This window comes from Acomys russatus, chromosome 22 (genome assembly GCF_903995435.1).
Source record: "Acomys russatus chromosome 22, mAcoRus1.1, whole genome shotgun sequence".
Lineage (NCBI taxonomy): Eukaryota > Metazoa > Chordata > Mammalia > Rodentia > Muridae > Acomys > Acomys russatus.
In genome coordinates, this window is record NC_067158.1 from 9,593,636 (window position 1) to 9,609,629 (window position 15,994).

A 15,994-nucleotide genomic window follows, 5' to 3' on the forward strand; every position below is an offset into this window, starting at 1 on the left:
CACCCCCACCCCACAGCCAGGATCCAGAAGTCCTGTGAGCCAGGTGGGCCAGTGGCCACCCAGACCTGGGTCAGAGCCCACAGCGCGGGGGGAAAGGGGCTCTCCTGGGATGATGAACGACAGGCATTGTGGGCAAGTCAGGGCAGCCATGGAAGTGGAGCTGCGTGAAGAAGGCTGAGTCCTTTGTCTGCTTCCGGTTTTTTGTTTTGTTTTGTTTTTTTCACCTATAGTTGGGCTCTCCTGAAAGATAAGTGTGTATCAGCCTCATGGCTGTGCAAAAAGTACAGGAAACAAAAAGTAGATGGAAGATGGTAGTGAGCGGGTGAGTGTGTTTCTAGTGCCATGTGCTCAGTGTGAGCTTGAGAAAACAAATGGGGCCTTGGAGTGCACAGTTCTTGGAGAAGGGATTTGGACACCCGAGAGCAGTGGTTCTCAACCTGTGGAGACCCTTTCCAGGGTTGTATGCCAGATCTCCTGAATGTCAGATATTTACATTACAATCCCTAAGAGTAGCAAATTTGTAGTTAAGAAATAGCAACAATGCCGGGTGGTGGTGGTGCACGCCTTTAATCCCAGCACTTGGGAGGCACAGGCAAGTGGGTTGCTGTGAGTTCGAGGCCACCCTGGACTAAAAAGTGAGTCTAGGACAGCTAAGGCTACACAGAGACACCCTGTCTTGAAAAACAAAAAACAAAACAAAAACAAACAAACAAAAAAAGAAATAGCGACAAAAACAATTTTAGGGTTCAGTGTTGGGAAGGCCGAGAACTGCTCCCCAGAGGGTAGATTTAGGTTCAAAGAGGGGGGGTCAGACTGCTGGGCAAGGTCACTGAGGCTGAGAGGTGCTGACTCTGGGTAGGACTCCAGACCACTGGTGGTAGCAGCCCTCGAGACAAAAGGTGTTCCCAGGACTCTATACCAGAGTTAACCAACCTGGCTGCTGCTTAAAACACCCACCTAGCCAGGTGTGGTGGCCCAGACCTTTATTCCCAGGACGCAGGAAGCAGAGGCATATGGATTTCTGTGTGTTCAGGCCAGCCTGCTCTACACAGTGAGTTTCAGGACAGCCAGAGCTATATTATGAGACCCTGTTGTTGTGGAAGTTTTGGGTTTTTTTTTTTTTTTTTTTTAAAGACTCAGTTTTGTTACATAAACATGATTCTGTTTTAATCCCAGGTGTGGGATACGGAGGTGCTTTAGTTTGTCCACAGGTGTTAACTATGACTGTCTTATGATCTGGGAGGGGCGTGATCTTTGCCAGCTGCAGACAGTTTAATTCTGAGGACTCTGAGAAGATAGAGATGCCAGAGCCCTGAGATGGATGGAGGGGGGGGGGGGGGGCGCTCGAAGGAAGAAGGAGGTGGCTGCTCTCCCTGCTGCTGCCCATCCTGATGCTGCATTTGCTGCTTTGCTGGACTGCTGGATATCCTGACTATGACTGCCCCCAAGGAACTAAGCCTAAAGAGGTCTATGTGCCCTTTCCACTCTGACCTTCTTTCTCTCAAACCTAGTGTTGGGGGGTTGGAAGGGAGATAGAAATATAAGAACCCAAATAAAGTAGATAAAAAAATGCCAACACTTTGTCTTGAGAGAGAGAGAGAGAGAGAGAGAGAGAAGAGAAGAGAAGAGAAGAAAAGAAAAAAGAAAGAAAGAAAGAAAAAGAAAAAGAAAAAAAGAAGAGCCAGCCAGGCCATTCTGCCTGGAGCCATGTTGATGCCTGTGGGCTACACCACTGGAAGGAGCCATATGATGTGCATGACCTGAGCTGCTACCTGAGGCCTTGGTGTTGTCTGGGTCCATGGGGCTGTCCAGAGCCACGTCTGGGTCCACGGTCCTACTGCACCCAGGATCTGTGTTGATGTCCATGGCCCGTGTTACCACCAAAGGCTATGGGGATTCCACGGTCTGTGCAGCTGCAGCCTGAAGCCGTTCATGTTGGTGTTCATGGGCCATACTGCGCCTGGGAGCCTGCACTGCCTCCTGAGGGGATGTCCCAGCCATGCTGCTGCTGAGAGCCATGTTTGGGATCCAGGGTCCTACTACAGCTGGGGGGGGGGGGCTGTGTTCATGGTCTGTCCTGTCCCCCCAAACCATGTAGAAGCCCATGATCTATATCCCCACTGACTGAACCCAGTACCTCTGGAAGAGTAGCCAGTGCTCTTAGCCACCGAGCCACCTCTCTAGCAAGGAGGTTACTTTTGCAATGATGTCAACTGCTGACACATAGTTGAGACAGAGGGACATGGAAGGCTTCTATGAAACCCCCTACCTCTGCCTCAACTCCACCCCCTCCCAAAAAAGTAGCCTAAACAGGAAGTCATTGAAGAACACTCTTTAAAAAGTATGATGGAGAGCCAGGCAGTGGTAGTGCACGTCTGTAATCCCGGCACGTGGAAGGGAATCACATCAGGGGGAATCACTGTGAGTTGGAGGCTAGCCTGATCTACACAGAGAAATCCTGTCTCAAAAAAAAAAAAAAAAAAAGTGTGATGGGGATGCTGAAGTGTGGCTCCCCACAACTGATGGCTTTTGGTGGGGTGCAGGAGGAGAAGGCCACTGAGAGTTTGGCCAAGCTCCAGTGAGTATATAGATAAGATAAATTGGACTCATTTTTCTTCTTCTTCTTCTTCTTCTTCTTCCTTTTAATTTTTTTGAGGGGGAAGTCACAAGGGCGGAGGTGAACATGGAAGGCCTGGGAAATGAGTGTGAGCAGGGTGTATAATACGAAATTCCCCCAAAGTCAATAAAAATATTATGTTGAAACAAACAACTAAACAACAACAAAAATCACCTCCTCCCTAATCTCAAGGTACTGGGCTCTCATGAGCATAGCAAAGTCAAATTTTTATTTTAACTTATTTGTAAAATTCATGTTATGACTTGTGTGTACGGGGTTATGTTCCTGTGAGTATAGGTGCCCAGGAGGCCAGAAGAGGACACTGTATCCCCTGGAACGGAAGTTACAGGCAGCTGGGAGCTGTGTAACAAGGGTGGTAAGAACCAAACTTGGGTCCTTACCAAAGCAGTATATGCTCTTTAACCACTGTCCAACTTAAGAAATTCAAGTTTTAAATGTGGGGCTCAGGTGACCCCATAGTGCCCAAAAATGCAAGGCTTTGGTTGAGCTGACAGACTGACAGAGACTCAGCCCCAGGCTCCCCTACTTGGGGGTATCTCAATGGCTGAAGGCTTTAAAAGTCAGGTTCTGGCTCCTGTAACATATAATTAACAAAGTTAAGTCCGCCTCTCTTCTGCCCAGCCAGGCTGTCAGCAACTCATTAGCCAATCAGGGATAATTGGGGGGGGGGGGCAAAGTTACACAGCATCACTTGGGGTACCTGAGAATGTACTCCTCTGGGGTGTAAGCAGATCTTGGGGCCCAGTAATTAGCATTAGAATACACAGCACCAGGCCAACCCCCAACAGGCCCCTAGTTGATCCGAGATGGCCCAGGAATCAGAAATATTAGGAATTTGCTCAGATAATGAATATGGGTTGGTGCTCTGAGAAGGAATTAGCTCTCACATTCACAAAATGTGAGCAAGCACACGTACAGAGACCCATCCTCTCCTGCTCTCCTGCTCTCCTGCTCTCCTGCCTGCCGGGGTCACATCAGTGGACAGCCCACTGTCTAGCGTCCCTGGCTCTGTAGGCTACACCTCTCTGGTGGTTACACTTCAGGGCTGCCCGGCTCCCAGCCCTTGGACCTCAACCTCCACTGAATGCATCCCTTTCCCACATAAAACGGCATTTCAGTTCTTACCCAGAAACAACACTGGGTGCTTTTTATAACCCACTTAATATAAAAGGGGGCAGAAGTGTGTAAGCTCAAAACTATTTTCATAATAAGATGTATTTGCTTTTTCCACTCTACAGAGCTAAGTGCTTTGGGAATGGACCCACATTGCAGAAGCAAACAGGAGACCCTCATCTGTCTTTTATTAAGCTAGATACTAATAAATTAATAATAAATGGCAGAAATGTAAAATAGTACCATATTTAACATTTTTTTGTCCCACAAACTATATTTGTTTTCTAAATAAACCCACATGTAGTGGTTTTATTATTATAAGAAGTAACTATCTTCTCTGTTCTCGGTTTTCCCTCCTAAATTGGTAAATCTTGAGAGGTACAACCCACATAGCCAGGCAACCCTCTCGGAGGCTCTTCACGGTGGTGGCTGACTATAAAGCATTTGTTCTCAACCTGTGGGTCATGACCCCTCTGGGAGGCAAACTAGCCTTTCACAGGGGCTGCCCCCCAGACCATCTGAAAACACATGTATTTGCATTGTGGTTCATAACACTAGCAAAAGCCACAGTTATGAAGTAGCAATAAAAAAAATAATTCTGTGATTGGAGGTCACCACAAGCTGAGGAGCTATATTAAACGGCCGCAGTGTTAGGAAGGCCGAGAGCCGCTGCTAGAAAGGGTTCCTGAGGTGGAGATGTTTGAGTTTTGCTCTCTTTCTCACTCTGTTCTCTGGCCACAAGGGACTCACTCACCTCTTCAGAAAACCTAGGAAAGGGGCCAGGCGTGGTGGCGCACGCCTTTAATCACAGCATTCAGGAGGCAGAGGCAGGCGGATCGCTGTGAGTTCAAGGCCAGCCTGGTCTACAAAGAAAACCTAGGAAAGGAGTGAAGGAGCTCCCAAGGCTGGAAAAGCCAGGGGTCCAAGCCACAGTGCCTGCTGTCTCTTGGGGGGGAGGGGGGGGCGCTGGTTTTGAAGAAGATTAGGGACAGGCCAGCCCTGCACATGAGATGTGAGATAAAATATCCCGGAGACGACTGCCATATCCCAGCACACCCTGAGGGGAGAGGAGGGTCAGGCAACCTGCTTTTCCTCCTCTCCCAGCTCCCAATTTCCAGGAGCAATCCCCTTCTGCCCCCTGGTGGTAGTTAGCCCCTGTGCAGTCTTTTTTCCCCACCTCAAGCAGCTGGATGCTGATCCCACCCAGCAGGATGGCCTCTCCTTGGTGAAGGTGAGTAAAAGCCCTAGATAAATTTTTAAGAACATTTAATAACCTTTAACTCTTGGTAATTAATTACTGATCGTTCCTGGTCCTGCATCTGCCATTTAACAGGGTTAGGAGTCTGTCCCCTGACTAGCCCCTTTGTAAGTGATACAGGGAGCACAGGGCAATGGGTAGAGCGCGGGACGCTGATGAGGGACAAGAGTGCCTAGTGTGCAGAAAGCTCTGGGTTCAGTCACCAGAGGACGGAAGAAGAGCAGGGGGAGGGGAACGAGAGGGGAGAGAGAGAGAGAAAAACATAGTCCAAGATCCCCAATCGATATAAGCTTTGTTCTTTTTTTTGTGAGTACATCCCCAGGACAATGTTTAATTTACAAATTAACCACAGTGAGAGGTTTGCAACCAGAACTACTAAAATAAATTGAATATGTAACATTGAACTGCTATGGAAGTAAGGTCTCCCTGGAAAGGACATGATAAATATTTATGTTTGGGGACTTCTGGGGAGTGAAAAAGAAGGCCAGAGAATACTATACATGGTGCCTATTGAGTGGGGTCAGGCCAACACCACACTTCTTTTGTCGATAGGCTCAACAGTGAATGGTCCAATGTACAAAGAGCCCTGGACATTTGGTAGCTGAAAGTACTCTACATTGGGGCTAAGTTCCGTTAAGAGGGAATTTAACACCAGATCTCTGAACCTCGTTGGCTTGTGTTGGTCATGTGTTCAGTGTGCTACGCTTCTTATTGTTTTTTGTTTTAAGATTTCTTTATTATGTATATAGTGCTCTGCCTGTATGTACACCTGCACTCCAGAAGAGGGCACCAGATCTCATTATAGACGGTTGTGAGGTGCCATGTGGTTGCTGGGAATTGAACTCAGGACCTTTGGAAGAACAGATAGTGCTCTTAACCTCTGAGCCATCTCTCCAGCTCCACTTTTTTGGTTTTTCGAGACAGGGTTTCTCTGTGTAGCGTAGCCTGCCCTAGACTCACTTTGTAGAACAGGCTGGCCTCAAACTCACAGCGATTCACCTGCCTCTGCCTCCTGAGTGCTGGGGTTAAAGGCGTGCGCCTCCACGCCTGCCTGCTGAGTTTCTTTCAGTGATCTTGGAGTGGCTCCTGCTGTAAGCAGGTTTCCAGCAGGAATACAATACCCCAGAGGGCCTCAGAGTGAGTCTGCCAGTTTATACTTCATGGGATCACCAGAAACAAAGTGAGCCATAACAGCTCTAGAAACTCAGAGCAAGGAAATCCTCAAACCAATCAGGCTGTTGAGAGCAGGAAGGGAAACTCAGAGGCAATGTTAATCCAGGGGACCGGCCTGTGGGCTTTACTACGCTTCTGACCCAGAGCCCACTAGGAGGAATTGTCCCTGGCCCGTGTGCAAACCCAGCTTAGACCTATGGTTTCCATGGTGACCATCAAAGCATGGCTTTCCTACAGTTGTTCCTCTTATGCCTCCACCCCTTCACCCATCACTTTCTGGCACAACTTAGAACTGAATTCTAAACAGATACCGTTTGCAAAAGCATTAGCTTTCCCTTTCAACCTGTGGGTTTTGTTTTTTGTTTTTGTTTTTGTTCAAAGGAAACCCATTCCCCCAAATTCTGGCAGTTAGACAAAATCTAGTATTCCTCAAGATCTTGTGAAGCTGGTTCACCTCTACCAAAAGGAGCCATTTTCCTTATCACTGGCAGAAGGGACAAATGGCTATCTGTGGTGTCTGTCAGCATACAAAGTGCATGCTGGCCTCCTGGTTCCCTCAGGGTCACAGCCCATGCTAGCATCTCTTGACTCTTGGCTCCTCTCCCTTACCCTAAAGTTCTGAGCTCGAGGCCTTCCCCCTCCGCAGCTGCTCATTCTCCTTACAGCCCTGCTGTGGACCTCGCCCCGCCCCCCAGCCTTGCTGCCCCCACCCCACCCCCTCCTGCATCCTCTGTGCCCAGGTGCATTCAACCTACTACTTATAGCCCTGCTGTTTTCCCCGCCCCTCCCCCTCCTTGCCCCCACCCCCTCCTCCACCCCCACCCCACCCCCTCCTGCATCCTCTGTGCCCAGGTGCATTCAACCTACTACTTATTAGCCCTGCTGTTTTCCCCCGCCCCTCCCCCTCCATTGCACCCCCTCCCTCCCTCCCCTCCTCCAACCCCACCCCACCCCCCTCCTCATCCTCTGTGCCCAGTGCAATGCAACCTACTAAGTATAGCCTGCTGTTGTCCCCGCCCCCGCACCCCTCCTTGCCCCTCCCTCCCCCTCCTCCACCCCCACCCCACCCCCTCCTGCATCCTCTGTGCCCAGGTGCATTCAACCTACTACTTATAGCCCTGCTGTTTTCCCCGCCCCCTACCATTGTCCCCCTCCCCCTGTCCCCCTCCCCTCCCCCTTGTCCCCCTCCCCTCCCCCCCCCCTGCATCTCTTGTGCCCAGGTCCATTCCATTCAGCCTACTATTTTCTCACTCTGCTCTGGGCACTTCCAGATGTCTCTCATGTCCACAATAAAAACCTTGCCCTTAACTATAACACGGAGCAGCCATGTCATCAGTTTATATACAAACTATTTCGTTTACACAGAAAGACTCATTAAAATGATTCTGTAATATCAACTATATGAGGTTTATCTTATCGGGCTTTTGTGTATGTTGAACCTTTTTTTTTTTTTTTTTTTTAATAATAGAGGCTGAGGGTGTAGTTCAGTGTTTGAACCCCAGTATTACACATACATACATACATACATACATACATACATACATACATACATACATAGAAAAAGCATATTAAAATATTTTTGTGTGGAGGTTGGGGGCTTCAGAGAAAGAGCGGAGCCGAGGAAGAGCTTTAATACGGATGGAAATGCAGAGCTGTACACCAGATGACCTTGGCGCCACAAACGGCCTACCTAAGGGCCACAAAAAAAAATTTTTTTTTCTTGTTTTGTTTTGAGACAGAGTTTCTCTGTGTTGCCTTGGCTGTCCTGGACTCGCTTTGTAGGCCAGGCTGGCCTCAAACTCACAGTGATCCACCTGCCTCTGCTTCTCCGAGGAGTGCTGGGGTTAAAGGCATGCGCAACCATGCCTGGCCACAAAGTTCTTTGAAGAAACAGACTTAAAGGTAGACAAGCTCACAGCTGCAACTAGAAGATAGCGTTATCTGATAGCAACGGACTCACCGCCCCCGAGATGGGATTACTAAGCAACACACTTCCCTGAGCAAATGGGGAAAGAGGAGAACAAAGGAAGTTAAACCATTGGACGTTAAGACCCCCTTATGTGACCTAGGATCCCCCTGCTTGAGAGGAATTTATAGAAGTTCCCAGGTCAACACCCTGGGTCACTTCCCGAGACCTTTCATTTGGGGTCGGGCGCGATCCAGCCCAGGCTGAATTAAAGATTCCACTTGTGTTTACAGCAGTTTCCAGTCTTCTGGGGCTTTTTTGGGATCGCAACCTGGGCGCAGCAGGCTGATGAGATGGTTCAGCTGGTAAAGGCTCTTGTCACCACATCTGGTAGCCTGAGTGGAATGAGTAGATTTCTCTCCTTTTTTTTTTTTTGTTTTTGTTGTTGTTGTTTTGGTTTGGTTTTTGGTTTTTTGTTTTCAGAGACAGGGTTTCTCTGTGTAGCCCTGGCTGTCCTGAACTCATTTTGTAGACCGGGCTGTCCTTGAACTCACAGAGATCTGCCTGCCTCTGTCTTCTGAATGCTGCGATTAAAGGTGAGCTGGAATACTTGGCTTTCATGCAGTGGAGGGAGAGTGGACTTCTGAAAGTTACACACACACACACACACACACACACATACACACACACACACACACACACATACACACACACACACGGGGGAGGGGGAACAGAATTATAGCAGAGCCATTGTATCTGGCATGAATTCTGAAGTGATGATGTAAGCATAAGGTTATTCTGTAATTTAAATGCTGATTTTTTTTTCAAGACAGGGTTTCTCTGCGTAGCCTGGCTGTCCTAGACTCGCTTTGTAGATCAGGCTGGCCTCGAACTCACAAAAATCCACCTGCCTCTGCCTCCCGAGTGCGGGGATTAAAGGCATGTGCTACCACGCCTGGTTTCAAACACTGATTTCTGTGCCCTCCCCCATATCTGGTTGTGATCCTTGTTCAACTGAGAATCTCCTGTCTCAATGATGTGTAGACACATTGTCTTCTGTTATAGCCAATTGCTGAGCAGGGTAGAGAATAGGGCTGGACTTCCTGCCAGCCAGGGGAGGAGTTAGAGGAGGAAATAGGGGACTCAGCCTCCAGAGAGATCCAGGAAGACATCAGAAGGGAGAGGAGCTGGAGCAGGAAAGCTACAAAGCGCACGGATCTCAGTATCTCTGGGATGTATGCTGGGAGGAAGCCAAATTAGCTTAGAGGATTAAGAATAGAGTAATATGGATGCAGAGGCAGGTGGATCACTGTGAGTTCCAGGCCAGCCTGGTCTACAAAGCGAGTCTAGGACAGCTAAGATAACACAGAGAAACCCTGTCTGGAAAAACAAAAAACAAAACAAACAAACAAACAAACAAAACAAAAAAAGAATGAAGTAATAACTGCTCAGTTCTTAGGCAGTGAAGCTGTTTTATTGGTCTACCAGGGGGCAATTGGGAAGCAGTGTTTATACAACATTGAGACAGGACAGGGCTTGCAAAGAGATATGGGTGGCACAGAAATCAGTGTTTGAATTACACAAAGATCTTAAGCCTACATGATGGCACCTAGGCTTTGAAGTAGCCTTTTGTAAATAGTACCTGTTATAAGATTTTATGGAGTTGCTTTTCCTGAAGGATTCTCAGAGCCTTTGCATAATTTAGTCCTGAGACAGACCTGGCAAACCAGGAAGTCTTGTATGGCTGAGAGCAGCTTAGGTAATGGTTCCTTCAGACAACCCTTAGATCGGATAAGAGGTTTTGGTATGCAGAAGTTGACTTGCTAAAAGCGCCTTTTGTGGAACAGTGAAGAGAGGCTGAGCCCCCTGTTGCTGAGAAGCCTAAATTTGTCCTCTCTTCTTTGATTAATCAGCCCATGTAACTCAGAATGTTTGAGAGAGAGACAGAGAGAGACAGAGACACAGAGAAAGACAGAGAGACAGAGAACAGAGACAGAGAGACATAACAAATAAATGTAAAACATTAAACTTTTCCCCCAAAATTTCCAAAGGAAATCTGGTCTTAGAAGAGTGAAACAAAGAAATCTCTTTTCTCCTCTTTCCTTAGAGAGAATTTCAAGTAGCCCAGGCTGGCCTAGAACTTATTATGTAGTAGAGGCTGTCCTTGAACTCCTGGTCCTTCTGCCTGCAGCTCCCAAGTGCTGGGCTTACAGTGTCTGTGCCACTGTGGTTGGCAAAAAACCTCATTCTTATTTTAGGTGAGACCTAAAACTTTAATTTTGAAGCACTAAAAAGATAAATTGCTGAAGTGTAATGAAGTTAATGACTAGTTCCTTTTCCTTTTTTTTTTTTTTTTTTTTTTTTTTTTTTTTTTTTTGAGACAGGGTTTCTCTGTGTAGCCTTGGCCATCCTGGACTCACTTTGTAGACCAGGCTGGCCTCGAACTCACAGTGATCCGCCTGCCTCTGCCTCCCGAGTGCTGGGATTAAAGGCGTGCGCCACCACGCCCGGCTCCTTTTCCATAGATAGGATTTTGTTTTGTTTTGTTTTGTGTTTTTTAGACAGGGTTTTTCTGTAGAGCCCTGGCTGTCCTGGAACTCACTCTGTAGACCAGGCTAACTTTAAACTCAGAGATCTGCTTGCCTCTGCCACCCAAGTGCTGGGATTAAAGACATGTACCACCATACCCAGCTGACTTTTTTTTTTTTTTTAATGACTAGCAATCTAAAAGTAGTTTTTGGGGCTGGAGAGATGGGTCAGTGGTTAAGAGCACTGACTACTCTTCCAAAGGACCCAGGTTCAGTTCCCAGCACCCACATGGCAGCTCACAACTGTCTGTAACTTCAGTTCCAGGGGACCTGACAACCTCACACAGACAAACATGCTGGCAAAACACCAATGTATAATAAATAATTGTAAAAATTTTAATAAATAAATAAAAGTGGTTTTTCACGTTTTTAAAGGGTGGCAAAATGGGCAAAGCATATGAGATGGTGAAAGATAGCTTTGCTTCTACTCACCCAGGCAACAACTCACAAAAGTTACAGCCTCCAAGTTGCCATGGCGACAGGGATTCACTCAGCTCTTAAAATAGCAGACTGTGCTCAGGAGATTTTGGGGTGGGTGAGCTGGGAGGAAGGTTGTTGGGATGGGTGAGGAGAGAAGAGCAAAGAGTCCCACCAGCTGGTGACAGCCATTCTGCCTCTGTGGGAAGAGGGACAAGCCTGGAAAAAGAGGTCTGAAAGGACAATGTCCATCCACAGGTCAAGGACAGGTTCTTTCCTCTGTTTTGTTGTCTGCCCAAAGAAAATTCCCCTTCCTGCCTCTTTCCTGCAGAGAACAGACTTAAGAAGCTGGCTACTGTGGTACAGCCTGCCTGCCTCCGAGGCTTTGGGTGGTATGGGGGTCACTCTGGGGCAGGGAATAAAGGTGAGTGTTGGGGACGGTAGGCCATATGGCCAATGTTCAGTCATCTTGTCAGAGCCTAGCTTCCTATTTCTCCAGCAGTCTGTCATTTACCAGAGACCAGCTGACCCTGTCGTGGTTCGGCAGCTAGACTAAAGATAAGATTTAGACGGAGGAGCCACCCTGTTGTAGTTTAGCAGTTAGATTAGATAAAGATAGCAAACTATTCAGTGTGGCAGAACGTTGTGACCTGCTTGGGATTCCTCGCATCTTGAGATAGCCTGCAGCTAGGTTGCCATAGCAATATGCTTCCCTGCCCCTGTGCCTATAAAAACTCTGTGAAAATTGTCAATAAATGGGGCTTGATCAGAATCCAGACTTGCCCTCATTTCTTTGTGTCTCCTGTCCCCCCACTTGTCTGCCCCCTCCACAGGTACCCATTGAAGACCCCACAGGCCGGGTCAGGTGGCCATTTTCCCTCATGTCTAGGCTGCCTTTAGTGTTCTGTCCTCTGGAGGCTACATGACAGCGTTGCCACGGCCACTGCCAGAACCACTGGGTCAAACTAAAAGTATTTCTCACAAGTTGGGTGTGGTGGCACATGTTTGTAGTGCAGGAAGTTGGGAGGCAGAGGCAGGTGTATAAACTGACATGACCCCTCCATGGTGTGGTTAAGGAGAAGGTTTTTATTGTAGATGGGGGGGGAAAGTAGAGAGTATAGCCAGAAGCATCTGAAAGAGTCCAGGGCAGAGAGAGGGAGTAGTTGGAACATGGCTAGCAGACTGGACTTGGCAGAGAGAGAGAGAGAGAGACAGAGAGACAGAGAGACACAGAGACACAGAGACAGAGAGAGACAGGCACACACACACACACACACACACACAGTGAGAGACTGAGAGAGGAGGACATAAGACAAAGAGAGTGAGGGGGCAAAAAGGAAAGCATAGCTGAAACAACAGGGCTGTAAGGAGCAGCAGTAGCTGCTGGGAGGGAAGGCTGGGAGCCGGAGAAGTTTAGGTTGGATGGAGTCTGAAATGTCTCACAGGCACTAGTGATCCCGGGGGAGCCTGGAGGCCAGCACACACTTCGGTATGCTAAAAGGGGCCACATTTGTCCTTTCGGTCAATGATAAGGGAAATGGTTCCTTTTGGTAGAGGGGAGCCAGCTTTCCAAGCTCCCTGAGGAACCTTAGCTTTTTCAGGGAAATGGAGTTTCCTTTGGATCAGACAACAGGAAGATCAGGTATTCAAAGCTACCCTTGGCTATAGTGTATTCAAAGCCAGCAAAGTTTACATGAAACTTTGTTTCAAAACAAATAAAAAAAAAAAAGTTTATCAATAAAAATATATCTTTAATATAAGTAGACCAATATATCAACTATCATTTTTCTGTCTATTGACAGGTGATATGCTTTAGGGGTCTGGATAGAGTTCATTTTTCTCTGCCAGCTAAAGAATGAATTTTTGTTGTTTTTGGTTTTTTGAGACAGGGTTTCTCTGTGTAGCCTTGGCTGTCCTGGACTCACTGTGTAGACCAGGCTGACCTGGAACTCACAGAGATCTGCCTGCCTCTGCCTCCCTAGTGCTGGGATTACATACGTGCACCACCATGGACCCCCCCCCCCCCGAAAGTGGGTGTTACAGTGGGAGACTTCCAGTGTAGTCGTGGTAAGTTGAGAAGAAAATCAGAACAGATTGTTAAAATGTCAGATAAGTTACAAGACATCAGAGAGACCTTCCGATTTGTGGTTTGCCCCTTGGGATGGACAGGATTGCTGTCCACCATGACGTGATGGTGGTTGAGAAGGGAACCCCTCACAGTGTTAGGGTCCCGGAGGGACTGCTCTTGGGTCAGCCCTGACCAAGTGTGGTCCAAGTGCTGTACAAATGTAACCTATTGACACACTGAGTTTATGTGGAAACTGAGGCACTAAGAGCTGAAGTAATTTCCCCCAAGGCCACTCTGCCACATGGAAATGGCATTTGAACATAAGCAATTTGTCCTCCTGATGTTTCAAAGGAAGAAGACTGTGATGGCCAGATGAGAGAAGACATCACAGCACAATGACTGAGGCCCCAGCCCCAGTGCAGAGAACTCTAGGAAGCTGCTTTTGGATTTTTTTGTTTTGTTTTGTTTTTTGAGACAGGGTTTCTCTATGTAACCTTGACTGTTCTGGACTCTTTTGTAGACCAGGCTGGCCTCGAACTCACAGTGATCCACCTGCCTCTGCCTCCCAAGTGCTGGGATTAAAGGCATGTGCCACCATGCCCGGCCTAGGAAGCCACTGTTGGATCCCTGGTACAGCCCTCCTTCGCTGTTAGGCTAGCCAGTGCGGCCTGGGAGGTGGGCTTTATCCTAAGGCTCCTCTTCGTGTCATCACTGTCCTTGGGAACACCTGATCTGAAGTTCAAGCAGGGCCCACAGGTGGTTACTGCTTCCCCTGGGGCCTGGGCCTCATTCTGTTGTTCTAGCTGGCTGCCAGGGGACAGGAGGTGGTGACCACAACAACAGAAACAAAGCCATGGGTAGGTGGTACTTTGGGGTCTGCTGCCCAGCTGGGTGCCCTTGCAGTATACTCAATAAACCTATTTCCTTTCAAAAAGTTAGTTAGCTCTCAGGGAAGGGCCACCTGCAAAAGAAAGAAGGAAACAAAGAAAGAGAAAAAAAAAAAAAAAAAAAAAAAAAAAAAAAGAAAGAGATGGCTCAGTCCTTAAAGGCTAGGCTCACAATCAAAAATATAAGAGGTTGGTTCCCAGCACCCACAGCTGTCTCTCCAGGCAAAAAGAAAAGAAAAAGAAAAAGAAAAGAAAAGAAAGAAGAAGAAGAGCTGGAGAGATGGCTCAGTGGTTAAGAGCACTGCCTGCTCTTTCAAAGGTCCTGAGTTCAATTCCCAGCACCCACATGGCAGCTCACAACTGTCTGTAATTCCAAGATCTGACACCCTCACACCAATGCACATAAATTAAAACTAAATAAAAATATTTAAAAAAGAAGAAGAAGAAAGAAAGGAAGGAAGCAAGCTTGCTTTATGTTTGCCACCTTCTTTCTGCAAAGCCCATGGTAAAAAGGACCTGCTTTCACCCTGGTGTCATCTCTGGTGTCATCTGCGCACACAAGGATTAATTATTCCTGTAGTTTGTCTTCTCAACACACAGTGCTAACTTCCAGGAGACACAAAGAGCACAGTCCCACAGTGCAGGTGCCTCCAAGGGCCAGTTTGGTGTTAAGATCAAGAAGGGAGGGGCCAAAGGCCGGAGTTCAGCTCTGAGTGGTCCGTGTCACCCAGGAGCCTCCTAGTTATCAGGGCTCTGTCTGCTGATTTAACTCCAAGTCAGGCTGAGGCCTCTTTTCTCTTGAGGGCCACATGAACCCGGTGCTGATCTCCTACTCCTCCCAAAGAAAGCAGGAATCTAAAAATGATACTTGCCCAGCCAATTTCTACCATTTTAAGGGGACAGGAAAACGGCTTTCACTTTTCACGGTCAGGTTTTCCAACTCCTTTCCCCAAGTCAAGTATCATATTCCAACTAGAAGCTCAGGAAAACAAAGGCCCCCCTTGGGCACAGCCTCTTCTTAGGAGGCAGGTGGAGGAGACTGCCGGCTTTCCCTCCTGGGTGTCCTAGGTGCATTGTGCTGTGTCTTCCCAACACTGGATAACTGTCCCTTGAGATCATCATCCATGTCCCTCTGCTCTTGGTACACATGGAGATCCTGTCAAACTGATCAAACTCTGTTTGTTCAGAATCAGACTATTCAGGAGCAGATAGTTTCAGATTTATTATTATTATTATTATTATTATTATTATTATTATATCATCTTCAAGTCAACAGGAGGTCCTAGATGAGAGAGCAGGTTTTTGTTTTGTTTTTTTTTCAAGACAGGGTCTCTCTCTGTGTAGCCTTGGCTGCCTTGGACTTGCTTTGTAGACCAGGCTGACCTCGAACTCACAGCGATCCACCTGCCTCTGCCTCCCGAGTGCTGGAATTAAAGGCGTGCGCCACCACGCCCGGCCTGAGAGCAAGTTCTTGATGTCTCAAAATGTTGTTTCAGCATTTGCTATGAGCAGTATTCAGGCTGTGGGGTGCTGGGACATACAAAGGTGGAACTGTCACTCTTCCCACAAGGGTTTTACTGGGGGGATGACACAAATACACACACACACACAGACATACACACAGACAGACAGACACACACACACACACACACACACAGCGAGTATGAACCAATGGGCCACAGTGGGCTGAGTGTGAACACAGAGCCCCCAGACAAATGGGATCTGTGTTGATGTGGAAATTGAGGCAGGGAAGGCTTCAGAGTGGAGCAGGGCTAGTACGGGAGGTGGATGGGAGAGGTGAGCTTGGCAGTGCAAGAGTCCAGCTGTGCTCCTTTAAGTTGGGTACCAGGTAGCTTTTAACTTGGGGTGCGACATGATTGTATGTGTCTGTGTGTGCGCACGTGCGCTAACTTCTCTTTCCAGCCATGCCTGGAAGAGGACAGGGA